The sequence below is a fragment of the Protopterus annectens genome, chromosome 13.part0 (assembly GCF_019279795.1).
Source record: "Protopterus annectens isolate FY-2018-M chromosome 13.part0, PAN1.0, whole genome shotgun sequence".
Classification (NCBI taxonomy): Eukaryota; Metazoa; Chordata; order Ceratodontiformes; family Protopteridae; genus Protopterus; species Protopterus annectens.
The window spans coordinates 244,349,666-244,362,938 of record NC_056747.1 but is presented as its reverse complement, the minus strand read 5'-3'; positions in this window follow the sequence as shown (position 1 = coordinate 244,362,938).

Sequence of the window (13,273 nt, the reverse complement as noted above, 5' to 3'; positions counted from 1 at the left end):
CCAAAGGAGATATCCTCAGGGGGTGACAGTGGGTAACCCTCCCCTTCATCGTAGTCCATATCTTCAGTGAGGGACTCCTCAGGGGTTTCCATGTGCTTCCTCTTGCACATCCTCTTGTGTGGTACCTCTTCAGCCAAGGGCTTCTGAAAAGGACTCCGAAGAGGGGGCACCCTGTGGTAGGGTATCTTGAAGCTCTTGTGCTTGATGTCCTGATGCAGTGGTCTGTGTCAGCTGCGGCTCAGAGGGAGGATATAACTGGCATTCCGACGCCGATGGTTTGCCTACAGAGGAAAGGGCCCTCTCCATCTCTTGGAAAGCTGGCTCGCCAGAAGAGGGATGGGAGCCAGGAACCAAGAAGGACAACCTTGGAACTGGGATCACACCCCGCTCCAATGGGCCTGCTCCCAAGGAAGGAGCTCCAAGGGGACTAGGTATTGTCAGGACTCCTGGAACTGTAGTAAATGGTGCCATAGAAAAAATAGGTGCCATACTAGGGGTCACAGTGTCCACAGTCTAGTCACAATCCTGAGGATGGCCCAGTTCTGAGCAAGCTGAAGACCAAAGGTTGGCTCCAGAACCACTGTGAAATCCACCAGTGTAACAGAAGAAATGGGAGCCGAAAGAGGCATCAGTGCCGAGAATTTTGATTCCTGCAAGGAGGTCAAAGGAGAAGAATATGTCAGACTTTGTGGAAATCGACTCCCAACTCCAGATGGGAGGGGAGTTTTGGAAAGTGTTGCAATCTCTCTGGCCATCAGCAGCTGATTCACAAGATGCACTACGTCCAATTCCGAGAGGCTCCTGGTTGATTGGGTTGATACCCCCAATGGGGAGTCAGGCCATTCCAAAAAGGGGCTAAACTGTTGCCCAAAGAAAGGATCCACTGTACTGTAGGCGAGTATTGGGTCCAAGCAGACTGGCCTATAGGCACCATGGTCTCAAGACCAGTGACATGTATAGGGGAAAGTGTCCAGTGCCTGAGTGACTAAAGCTGGTGCTGAAAAGGATGGAACAGACACTGAAAGTAAAATTGGTGCTGTAGACATTGTCAGTGCCATGGCTGGTGCCAGGGTCATAATTTTCGAAGACGGCACTAAAGTAAAAACCATCAACTTCGGTACCAAAGACAGTACCATGGAGGGTGGTTGAGGCCCTGGAGCTGAAGTGGTTAGAGTCAATTTAAGTACTTTCTGTTTAGGTTCCAGCTTCTTATCACCAGAGGGTGAAGAAGGAACTGAATGGGGTCTTTTTTTGTGCTCTTTACTTGGAGGGGGTGAGTCCTCTGACCCACAAATAGCCTCTGAGAAAGGTATCTTAAGAAGGCCCTTTAATATCAACTTGTTATTTCCCTTGTTCAGGGTATGAGAGCTGAACCCTTTGCATATACCACAAGGTGGCTGAACTGAAAGGTGTGGGACACCCAGACAATAAATACAGGAAACATGGGTGTCAGAACTGGGCATTTTGTGACCACATCAGTCACATTGCTTAAAACCTCAGGTTCCCTTTTTTCTGACATGGAGGAAGACAGGTTTAATCCAAAGTCTAGATACTACAATAAACTCTACAAGAAGGAGTAGATAAAAGTTTTTTTTTTTTTTTTAATACAAATACAGAAAGAAAGGAAAGGATACCAACAATGGTATCAAGGTTACCTCAAAAGGTAAGGGAAAAGAAAAAAAGAGAGGGGGGGTCTGTACCAACAATGGTACTTAAGATTACCAAGTTGGTAAGGGAGACAGTAGAAAAACCTTCATAAATGGGTGAAAGTTTAGTGATTAACTAAAGAAGTAAGCAACAAAGATAAAAATGAGAAATTTTGAAGAAAAAGGTTTTTACAATTAAAATATCTTAAAGTACTTAGCTGAGAGCTGGCTTGATATGTCTTTATGGCTACGTGGAAAACGAGATCGGGGGTAACAGGGAGAGGGGAACTATGGGTAAAGCTTAGCTCGAGAGTTTTTTGGCTGGCACGAGCTTTTTATAAGGCTGACTTGGTTCCAAGGATGGAACCAACTTCCCATCAGTAAGGAATGAATGAAGATTAACAACATCAGATTATGATTTTCTTATTATCTTGGGGACATGTTGGTTAAACCAGATTACGGTCTACATATGTTCCCAGATCCCTGACTACTGGGTCAGCTCTTAGGAGTGTCTTATTCATAGAGTAATTAGTCAGGGTAGCAGTTTTCCCAAAAGGCCCTATAATACTTTTCTTGGCACAGAGCTTTAGTCCATAATTTTGGCACCAGTCATTAGTCTGTATTAGACTGTATTGTAAGATGTTTTTGTTATGGGAGAATCTATAATAACTCCCAATTTGCAGTCATCTCTGAACTTGGTCAGGCAAAGGCACTTATCATTAGCCTTTACCTCCCAGAAGTAGATGTCAAATAGGAGCAGTCCTAGTACAGAGCCCTGAGGTAACCCGCTGGTTACCTGTCTCTTACTCGAGCTGATATCACCAATCCTGACTTCCTGGGTCTTGTCTGTGAGCCAGCTGGCTATTCAATGAGTTATGTAAGGGCTATACCCAGTTTGGTCAGTTTTGTCAGCTACACCCGAGTGGGGTATTGCATCAAATGCCTTAGCCATGTCCAGGTAGGCAGTATGCATCATATTCCCCTCATCCATTGCCTTGGTGACTTTGTCAAAGACGTCCTTCAGCTTTAGTAGGCATGTCCTTCCCTTGACAAAGCCAAACTGAATCATGTTCAGTGTCTGACAGTTGTCTATGTCTTTGTTGATCATTTCCATAATTTGTTCCATGGCTTTGCATATTAGACTAATCGGACTAACCAGTCTGTTGATGATCCACCCTTGTGAAGTGGGATAACTGTTGCAGTCCTCCATTCCCGAGATACAAAGCCTGTTTTGAGGCTTGAAAAGTGACTCAAGTGGTCCTATTAGGTCATGCCGTCATACTGTTGGGGCTCACTGAGGCTGTATTTCTGGCCTTAGTGAATGCTGCCAGGACCTGCTCCTCCCTGTGAATAGTTGGGGGGAGTTATGCTAGTAATAATTTCATGGGGTGTTACAGTGTGGGAAGTGGAGGGTGAAGTCTGGGCTGAAGTTGTCAGCCATCAAATTCAGTGTGTTACTCTGTTCATTGAAGGTGGCACCATTTGTCACCAGTTCAGCACACTGGTGTGTGCTGCCTTTGAGGTTTCAGACATAGCTGTAGAAGGCCTTGTGGTTGGCTTTAGCCTGTGAAGCTATCTTGACCTTGTAATTGGCCTTGTTGGACTTAATTAGTCCTCTTAGTTTCCTGTTTAGTTTCACTAGAGAGCTCCTATCATTATGAGAGTTGCTGTTTCTGATTCTAGCCATGACTCATTTTTATTCTTTTGTTATACACCCTATTAAGGCTAGAATTCCACCAGTGTGGTCTGTTTTTAGACTTTGTTTTGGGCTTGCTTCTAGTAGGTACAACAACCTCTATACAGCCATTTACATGGTTGTAAAGGGTCTCTGTGAATAATTCTGCATAGGTTGCTGTGAACTCAGGGTTGTGAAGGGCACTGAATTTTGACAAACTATCAAATAAGAGGATGTAGTTTGCTTTTGAATAGTTACTAACTTTTATAGGGTTTGTTGGGGTTATCAAGCTTATTTTTATTTTGAAGGAGACAGCCTTCTGGTCCGACCTCACCGGTGAGGACATGACACTTGGGGGGGGACAGTGCAGTGCTCTCCCATATTGGTGAGCACCAGGTCCGGTATACCTGAACCACTGGTGGGTGTGTGCATAATTTGGTCAAGGGTATTTCATAGGTTCATAGGTGATTTGCTAATGACCACAAGAGCCTTTTTAAGCATAGCCATGCATCCCAAATCTCTGAAAAGTTCTGGTACCCTTGATCAATGTAAGCAGGGGATTGGGAGATGAAACATTTACAAACAGGAGCTCAGGGGATGAACCATTTACAGGTTGCCTGTGTCCATTAGAGATATAGGTGCCAGACCAGGGATGAATTTCCTGTTCCCCTATCCAATTGTCCAAGTTACACTTGAATTGGGTTATGGATGAACTCTGATTCACATGGATGGGGAACCTGTTCCAGAGATGGGGTAGTCTCTGGGATACATATCTGTCTCTCCAGTAAGTCCTATTTTATATCATAGGCAAAGTTTAAGTGTTTAAAATGGATAATTCCAGTGCTGTTTATTTTGTGGATATGCAGGAGGTCCATCAGAGTGGGGTCTGATAACTCCCTGTATGCCAGGCATAGATCTCCCTTCAAATCTCCCCTCAAAAGCCTGTAGGAGACATAATACAGGGACAGGACCTTGAGGCAGTCTGCATAAGACATTTTATTTATGTCCTGTATTATTTTAGTGAGGAACCTCTGTGGACATTCCAGTTGTTGGATATGCCTGGCTAGGTACATACCAAAGGGGACATTGTACTCAATGACAGGTATGATAGATGCCGAATACAGTGGAACAATGACTTTATTGGACCTAGATGACATACTTTTGTTTATAAGTTGCGCAACATAGAAAGATTTCCTTACTACTGTAGACACATGATGGTCAAAGATTAGATTACTGTCTATGTATGTCTCTAAGTCCCTGACTACTGGGCCAACTCTAAGGGGTGTGTTGTCAATATGATAGTTACTGGGGTGGATGACTTCCGAAGGACACTATTATGCATTTCTTGGCATTTAGTTTTAGTCCGTGGCTCTGACAGCAGTTATTTGTCTATGTCAGCTGTTCCTGTAGAATATTTGTGTCAGTGGGGGATTCAATTACAGCTCCTAATTTGCAATCATCTGGAAATTTAGTCAGCCAGAGACCACTGACATTGGACTTGACTTCAGAGAAGTAAATGCCTAAAAGGAGCAATCCAAGGACCAATCCCTGAGCAACTCCGCTTGTGACTGACTTCTTTGTAGAGGTGGACTCTCTAGTTCTAACCTCCTGGGTCCTGTCTGTGAGCCAATTGGCTATCCACCAGGTGACATATGAGTTTGTACCTAATCTCTTGATTTTGTCAGCATTGCCAGAGTGGGGTATTGTGTCAAATGCCTTGTCCAGGTCAAGGTATGTAGTGTGAACCATTTTGCCCTCATCCATTGCTTTGGTGACCTTCTCAAAGAAGTCCACCAGGTTGAATAGGCATGAACTGCCCTTGACAAAACCAAGCTGGGTTGGGTCCAGTGTCTGAAGGTTTACTATATCACTATTGAACATTTCCATGATATTTCTTTCCATGGCTTTACATATAAGACTAGTGAGACTTATGGGTCTGTAGTTTCCAGAGTCTGTAGATGGCCCAGTTTTGTGCAGAAGGATGACTGTGTTAATAAAGTCCAGAAATCATTGTGCCTGCGAGTATGAGGCAGTGTATATTTCCCAGTCTATACAGGGGTAGTTAAAGTCTCCCATGAATAGTATATTTGGTTTACTGGTGAGTGTTCCAGTAGATCAAGGTATGAACTATGGGATTCTAGGGACATAGAGGGTGACCCACAGTTTGCTAGGATATGGTATGGGACTTTGCCTATGATGATTTGCACGTGTACAAATTCCAGGGCATCATCCTGTTTAACCAATGTAGAGTTATGCATGTTGCTAATACAGATTGAGACTCCTCCATTTTTTTGTCCCTGTCTTTGCAGCTGATGGTCTAAACATGTAAAAGGCACTGAAGCCTTGCACTGCTAAAGTATTTTCTGCAGATTTAAGCTATGACTCAGTGATGACACAAATGTCTTTATTCTCCAGAGTGAGGAGATAATTTAGGGTGTGGAGTTTATTATTTAGGCTCCTAGCACCGAACAGTTACACCTTTCGGTTTTTTTAGGTTTTATTTGCTGTGTTGGTAGGTTTGTCAATTTTGAATTGCCTACAAAAAGGCTATAAAGGGGTGAATAAAGTTGTAACCAATATTTGGAAGCCTAGTGGAGTCAGATGCAGATAATTTTTTGCAGAGCAATGTTGTTTGATAACCATGTCCTCTCATGCTGACAAATATTGAATTCCCATGAAAAGACACCAGAAACTAAGCCAATTATTGAAGTTGATAATCTTTTGTTCATGCTATGGAAAGATACTTGGTGAAGGTAAAATGCTGCTCAGTGCAAGGCATATATCTGCCTTGGATACATATCCATAGAGATCAACAATATCTTTCTTCACATAATCCAGGGAAGTATTTCTCAGGTCATAAACAACCACAGGGGCTATGAAAGAATCATACTGGTATCTGTGGTGTAGTGACATGGGTGTGTATGTAACTTGATGGATCCTAGCTCCAGATAAGAAACTTCTATCTTCTCCTTCTTTAGTCTGGTTAATGGGGCATATGTGTGTCATACAATGGAGACCCCCATTTCAAGAATCCTGGGTAATGTGTTGGCTTGCCTTATGGACTTTGTTCTTGGGGCTCCACTATGAGTGATGTTTGGTATTGGTTTTTAGGAGTGCTTTAGAGATTGTTGAGGGTAGGCATCACCATGTATAGGCTTAAGAAGTCTACGAGGTTTGGAAAGATTACTTTTTGCATCTCAGCATAGGTTGTTCTATGTGTGTGGTGGGAACAGTATGAGTGGTGGATGTGTGTGTGTGTGTGTGTGTGTGTGTGTGTGTGTGTGTGTGTGTGTGTGTGTGTGTGTGTGTGTGTGTGTGTGTATGTGTGTGTGTGTTTGTATGTTCTTGACAACCTTGTTAGTATGCAAAATGTTTGCCTCCAGTGAAGTTGTGTATGTGCATCTCTCATGTACTGTTGCACTCTAAAATACGCCTTGTCTTTGTTTTTGCAAGCAAACTGACAATGTTCAGCATTTGACTAATCATTTTTCATTTTTTAATGATTACATGTTACATTCACAAAGTTTCCCTGTCAGTTTTCTCATGTAATTAAAGAATGCCATATTATTTTTTTCAACCACTGAGCTCAGGTTGAGTTCTTAGAGCTGAAAAATTAGGTAAGAAAAGTAAGTAGTTTCTGCACTTCATATAATCTAGACTTATTTTTATGACTAGAGTGATTTCTGAAAGCTATGTAGTACCTTTATTTATTTATTTTTTTAATTTCTCCAAGTCTTTTGGGATTCTAATACCATGACAGGAATGGACACAATTCCTAAGTCAAAGTCTGATTAAAGTTTATGAAATTAGTGTTGTTTCAATCTTTAATGTTAGCTAGAAATGCTCTTCACAGCACCTGCAATGTGCCCAGAACTGACTCCTTCTACAATTCATATGGAGTTGCATGTATCAGTAACATATCTAAATATGACTGTAAATTATTTTTATGAGACCCATTGTTTCTACCACTATTGGAACTATCTGGATATCTTTCTTCCACCGTGCCTTCATTTCTGCCTGCAAATCCTGGTATTTTATGACTCTGTGTCTCTCCCTCTCTCTCTGCGTAAGACACTGTAATCACTGGGTATGGCAATCAATGCTACTTTTGTCTTCTTTTCATGGGCTACTTTATCTGGTTTTCTTGCATCTATTTTTTGAACTGCTGGTAATGGGTGATCCCATGTGATATACATGTCATCCTTTTCTATAGTGCTTTGTGGCTCATCTTTCCAACTCTTCTCAACTACTTCAATATTCTAATGTTTGCACAATCTCCAATACAAGTCTTGCCAAATTATTATGCCTTTCAGTATATAGGCTTTCTGCCATTACTATATCAAACCCAGCAACAAGATGTGCAACTGTTTCAAATTCTGTTTTGCAAAACCTGCATTTACCTGTTACTCTGACATGTTCAGTGGAAACCAAAATGTACGTAGCCCACTGTCCTGGGCTGCCAGTATTAACGTTTCATCTTTCGGTTTAAATTCACCTCTTCTTAGCCATTGCTGCATTAGATCCAGATCAACATGAGGTTGTTCCAGGAGTTTTCTGTACTTGCAACTATATTTATGCATTTTCCAGATTTCTTGCCTTCTCATCTGATCCTTCACCTTGTATTCCTTCTTTTTGTTTTTTGGCACATTCATGTTGCCTGAGTGTTATCTACTTCTGGTTTAATTTTCAGTTCCACTTGACACCAATATGCTTCTGCTAAACTAAGCAGGGAAGTCATCTTAGACTTGTTCTCCTCATGTTTTAAAACTTTCTCTATGTTTAATCTTGTGAAGTCAGCAGATATGTATGCAGTCCTATGACTGCAGACCTAAACATGTAACCAATTTCGAGGAGGCCCATACTTCCTTCAGAACATGAAAAATATAATCTTGGCATACAGTGATTTTTATAAATCATCTGATAAGCATGAAGCATTTTTCTTGTTTTCCTGTCTAACTGATCCAATACCTTTTGGGGACAATCAATCACCCCAAAACTATTAGTTAGAACAGGAAGAGCAAATTAGTTTATAGCTTGGACTTTGCTCCTAAATGTCAGGGCTGTTTTCAGTATTAATTTTGGTCTTCTAAAATATTCCTTACTAAGTTTTATTCACATGTGTTGATGTTTTATTGTTGACCCTTCATCATTTCCCAAATATTTATACACTCCCTACTGCTCAAGTGCTTTGATATCACATTCCTGTCCCAGACTGATATTTTGTTGGTACTGCATCTTTCCTGCTTAAAATGTTCCTTTTGTATATTTATCAAGACCAAATGACATTCTTCTATCATATGAGAAAGTTTTGACCACTTGCAGTTGTGCTTTCATTTCCTCATCTGATAAACTATACAGTTTAAAATCATCCACAAAAAGAAAATGAGAGATCTTTACACCTTGTTGTTTTCTGGAATCCATATTATAGCCGTGACCTAATCTGTTAAGTAGATGGCTTAATGGGTTAAGGTCAAGATAAAAGAGCAGTGGTGATAAGAGAGTCACCCTAAAATATATCCCTTTGACTTTTTATCCCTGGGATAATAATTTGTCTTTTATTATGGCTTAGCTACAAAGTGGTTTGTCACTGTCTTATGGTCACTGTAATGCAATCGGATCAATGTAGAGTGCATCTTATTCATTTGTAATCACTCTTTTATCCATGAATGTAGAGTGTTGTCAAATTCTTTTTCATAGTCTATCCATACCATACTTAGATTCTTCCCCTTTTTACAGTTCTCCATTATGATTTTAACAACAAACGATCCTTTGTTCCATATTACTTTCTTTTGTTACCCTTTTGTTCTATTGCCATGATTGAGTTTTCTTCTAAAGTACTATAAATCTCTTTTTTCTCTATGAGAAAGCTCATTAATTTTGTGATTAAACCTATTGGTTTATTTCATTTTAATTTACCTGCATTATACTGGTAATTTATGAGTAGCTGTTCGTGACCAGAAAGGTTAATAAAAGGGCAGAGCTCATTGGTAGTGTCCTGAACAATTTTGTTTGGGTCACTAAAGACAGTCTGTTTTCTTAGGTTTGTTATTTATTATATTATATTTTCACAAGTAAAGTGTAGGAAACAATATATATTTCTGATTAAGTTTGAGTTTACTTTTGTGTTAAAGATGATGGCATCATACTCTGTGATTACATAAGTATAACCATGCATGGGATCAGAAGGATCCTACATTTATTAGTCTGATACTTTAGATATTATGGCCACTTGCTGAATTTCATACTATTTGCTACATATTTTTGATTAATATAGTCAGTTAACATTTGGGCATACTTCCTTGTTAAAAAATACCCAGTCATTGTTTGTGTGTTTAAAATACCCAATAAGGCTTGTATTTCCATTATTTTTTACATTCCAGAGTTCATATTCCAAAATCTAGTCAGGGGAGTCTTTGTTCTGTGTGATATATTCCTATAATATTACATTAAGTACCACTGATATTAATTAGGGGATGAACACTTTCTAGTCTTCAATTGTCTTCTTGGCTTCTGGATTTTATATGCTGCTTTGCAAATATTGATAGAGTGTCCCCAGTCTCATTCTATCTCCAACAGTGAACAGACATACAAACATAGACACTGGAATGTGGGATAATGAATTGTGAAGGTTTATGTATTATTTCATTTTACTTTAATTGGGTTTGTTAGCTCAAGTTGAACTTTGAGCCTTGTGGACTATTTTCAACTCAGTCTGAAGTTTCAAAGAAACAAGAAAATGTACAAAGTAAAATTGATGATACAATGTTTGACAAAACAGAGTGGTAGATAGTTATGTAAGGATACAGAGATTAGATACGCATTGTTAAGATAAAATAGTATAAGAAATGTTGCACATCTTATCTCGGTTAAGAAATATATCCAGCTGGAAAGGAGGCGGAATATAGTAGAGAGGATTGGAGTGAAGCAGAATAGGAGGGAGGAGGTAAAAAAACTGAGAGAGGAGAAAGGGGGGGTTAAGTATGATAGGGTAAGGGGAGAGAGGAAGGAGGTGGATGAGCTGCAGGGGAGGAAGAGTAGAGATATAATGAATTTTGGGAAGGGATTTAGGAGATTCCATTACTACAGTAGCATTTACATTGCACCTATTTGTACAGAAAGGCTTTGTGAAACTTATGATACGAGGAAAATGATTTTATATGCAGGGGGATGTTTGATCAAATTTTTGGAGCAAGTATGGAGGAGTGTTCACTAGAATAGTTTTAAATGAGGGGCCTGTAGGTTGATAATGTGTACTGGAAAGAATCTTAACTTGTAGAAGGTTGATTTCTCATTCGAATCACTTCCTAGGAAGGGAAATGAGATCTGATTTCAGCAGTGGTACAGATATCAAAATCCTCTAAGTAGAGAAAAAAATACTAAATCATCTATTTTAATGTAAAGACTTTTGGCAATTAGCAAAACCACAGAAACATTTTTTTATTAGAAGACTTCTAAAAACAGTGTAAGAATAGAAAACTACTTGCGCAGTACTTGAACTGTCTGAAGAGAAAGAGCTGAAGATCATCGGGGTAAACATCCATACTGATTTCACATCTCAGTGCAGCATCACAAGCAATGAATGCATCATCTACTACACCAAGTCCTTAGCCAGCGATTGAATGCCAACATTTTGGGTCTGATTCCAAAAGACTTGCTCTCAGTGTAAGTGACTTGCTCTGATGTATTACAGTGGAGTAAGTCACTTACACTGAAAGCAGGTCTTTTGGAATCTGGCCTCCACTGTAAGCCTACTTACAGATAGGCCTTACATGGAAGTAAGTCACTTACACACAGAGAAAGTCTTCTGAAATCAGGGCAGACTTACACTGAGAGCAGGTCTTTTGGCATCTGGACTTTTGGCTTGATATTTAGGTGTCATATGAGGTGATGGGGGGATTTTGATAATCAGAATATTAAGAAGCTCAGTTTGAACAGCACTGTAGATGGTCTTGATGAATTTGTGCAGTTTACTTCAGTCACCACAGCTATGAATCAGATGTCCTTTTTCAAGAACATTCTGTCCATACTGTGACATGTAAATTGTGGTATAATCATGTCTTTCAAAGAGCTGTGGACAGCTAGACAAAGAATGACCTCACTTGGAGGAGTTTGGGCCTTCTTGAGAACAAGCTTATTCATGATACCTACTATTCAGCATAACATTTAGAACTGCTCCTGTCCACTGAGAGTTCAGCTGCTTCCAATCTAGTTATTTTGACTTGCTGACAATCCATGTAACTAAACCTGTATGACTATATTTAAGTTTTGTTCTTTGCACTCATTTTAAAAGGCTGCACAATTCTCTGTCAATAAGGTTGCCAAAATCAAACTCTCCCTACCTCTGAGTGGTTTTGTTGTGGTGTCTGCAGACATACTGGATGGAGTTTGGCTACAGTATGTGTCAATGGCCACAAATGTAGTTTCATCTCTCTATCCAATATGTTAAAGTTTGCTTGGATAGGGGATGTTTCCAACTTTCTTAAAAGGGGGTTCTATGACACTGCTAATAAAGAAACTTTCATTAGATCTGCATACTGCAGAAAACTGTTGTCCTATCTCAAGTCTTCCTTTTGTATATAACATTGCTGAGATAGTGGACTTATAAGATGGTGGGTAACTGAGAAGTATACTAACAAGATCTCTCTCTGTGAGAAAACTGAGAAAGCCATTAAAAGCTATAAATTTATGGAAATTTCATTTATTGGACACAAATACACTGTCTGATTATCAGCAAAGAAAATCATCCATGAAAATAAAAAAGTCAGCTAATAAAAGAGTAATAAAAGTTCTGAATCACAGGAACATCAAGGCTAATCAGAAGGAAGCAGTCCTGTGACTTCAAATAAACTAGAAGAAGAAACAATAGACTAGATGCAAATGTTTAAAAAGAGGACTTTGGAAGAATATTTAAGAACAAATGAAAAACGATTGGACAAAATGGAAGAAGTATTACATTATCAGTCTGATGAAGTGCCAAGTTAGAAGAAGTCAGAAACAGAAATGAAGAAAAGAATGTCAGAGACTGAAACATCCAATGAAGAAATATTTAAAAAAACAGTACCTCTAGAAAATAAACCATGCAGAGAAAAAAGGAGGTTTTCTGCAGTGCTACAGAAGTTGTAGGGAGCAGACTGTATTCATTTTATGAAGGTACAGATAAATAAGTGGACCTGTGATCCACAACAGGTTTCGCTAATCCAGAGGATATGTCACATGTATGCTCCTAATGTTTGCTCCCAGAAAGAAGCCAAGACCCATGTAAGTTTATTTAGTAATCAAGCATCGTCATGAAGCCAGAATTAAATTTAAACTGCTATGTTTTCCAACTAGGTCAAAAATATATATGTAGGCAGGTCTGGCTTTGTAAGATATAAAAAAAAATTCAATCAAAAGAAGTCCACTCAGCAAAGTGAAGACCATATGCAAATATGAGAGGTCCAAAAGAGACTGTGTCAGTGAAACTCGTTCCTTTGTTCCAAATGAAAATGCTTGAGTAGCAGACAGAAGCTTAGGAGGTGACCAGAAGAACTGGGAGAAGCTTAGATTTGAACCAGATGCCAAAATTGCAAGAAGGTGAAGAACAGGAAGAAGACTAACAGCTAGGTAAATTTACTAAATGGTGGAATAAATAGAGAATATTGGTTCCACTATGACTTGCTTGAACTAGTAGGAAAACTGAAAAACATGAGTGTCGCTTTGTGCAAGTCAAAAGAAGATAGTATTTGCACCAGAAACTAGTATGGTGATAGGGGGAGGACTGTATAGAAGACTAATATTAAAATTAACTTGGTAAATGGTGGAGGAACTGAGTGTCATTTCCACTATGTGTTGATAATTTCAAAAATTGTAGCATATGATTTGTTGATTATTTCAAAATGGGGAGGCTAAAGGCATAGGAATTTCATTTTGTTGTGGTTGTCCAAAAAGGAAACAAATGGTAGAAAAAATAAAT